Below are 1153 nucleotides of genomic sequence, written 5' to 3'. Positions count from 1 at the left end.
CCAGCGTCCCTGGCTCCATGAGCATCCCTGGCTCATCAGCATCCCTGCCTCCTCCAGCTCCATGAGCATCCCTGCCTCTGTGAGGATCCTCCGGCTCCACTAGCGTCCCTGCCTCCACCAGCATCCCCGGCTCCGCGAGCATCCTCCCGCTCCGCGAGCGGCCCTCCCACCCTGCACACATCCCTCCTGCTCCAGCAGCATCCTGCCGGCTCCAGGACCCTCCTTCCCGGCCCAAGAGCATCCCTCCCACCCTCCGCACATCCACTCTGCCCTGCAAGCACTCCCYGAGCCGTGCAAGCATCCCTCTGACCCCACACCTCCTTCCCCCGACCCAGGCCTCGCTCCAGCCGCACTGCCCGCCGAGCCCGCAGCCGGGCGGAGCAGGGCCAGCAGCCCGCCGCACAGCACAGAACTTGTCCTGCTGCCGGATCCCTGCTGGGATCCCGCGCCCGGCCCCTCGAAGCCCGCCCCGTCGCCCCTCGCCTAGACGTGGCAGCGCCCCGTCCTCCCGCTGCTCCTCTGCTGACGGGGAACGGCCCGCGCGGCGCCCTGCCCCGCACGCCGGGCCCGTCGCGGACACCCCGCTGCGGCTGAGCCCGGCGCCCGGTCCACCCGACGGGGCCCAACCCTTCCCCGTCAACATCCCGGCGGCTGCAGCGCCCGGCTCTGCTCCCGCTGCCCGGCCAGGGTCCGGCTCCCGTGGGGATGGGGCGGCACCGGCTGCTCCCGAGCCGAACCGGGGCTCCCGGGGCCGCCTCGGCGCCGGCCCCACGCCCGCCGGGTGGGGGGCTGAGCGCCAGGCACTGCTCCAAGCGCGATCCATAAACCAGGGTCACGGAACGAGAGCTGCTGCTGTGTCGGGAAAGGCGGCTCCTCTCCGCTGCCCTTTGCTTTCAGCCCCAGGCCGGGCCCCTCGGGGCTCCCGCGGGACGGTGGACCCGGCTCCCGGCGGCTCCCACCGTGTCCGCTGCCCCCAGCCCTACAGAGCGGCGACCCCGGGGCCGCGGGCACAAAGGAACGGGCGCCACGTCTTCCCCGGTGGCGGGAGGGGACGGACCGCSCGGCTGCTCCGCACCGGGCAGCGGGAGGGGACGGAGCGGGGGACACGGGCAGGGAGCGGGGAGCCCGCGCCGCCCTCCCGCGCCCCGCGGCA

This window comes from Nothoprocta perdicaria, unplaced genomic scaffold, assembly GCF_003342845.1.
Source record: "Nothoprocta perdicaria isolate Ctin4 unplaced genomic scaffold, notPer1 scaffold_218, whole genome shotgun sequence".
Lineage (NCBI taxonomy): Eukaryota > Metazoa > Chordata > Aves > Tinamiformes > Tinamidae > Nothoprocta > Nothoprocta perdicaria.
Note: the sequence above shows the minus strand (reverse complement) of the source record.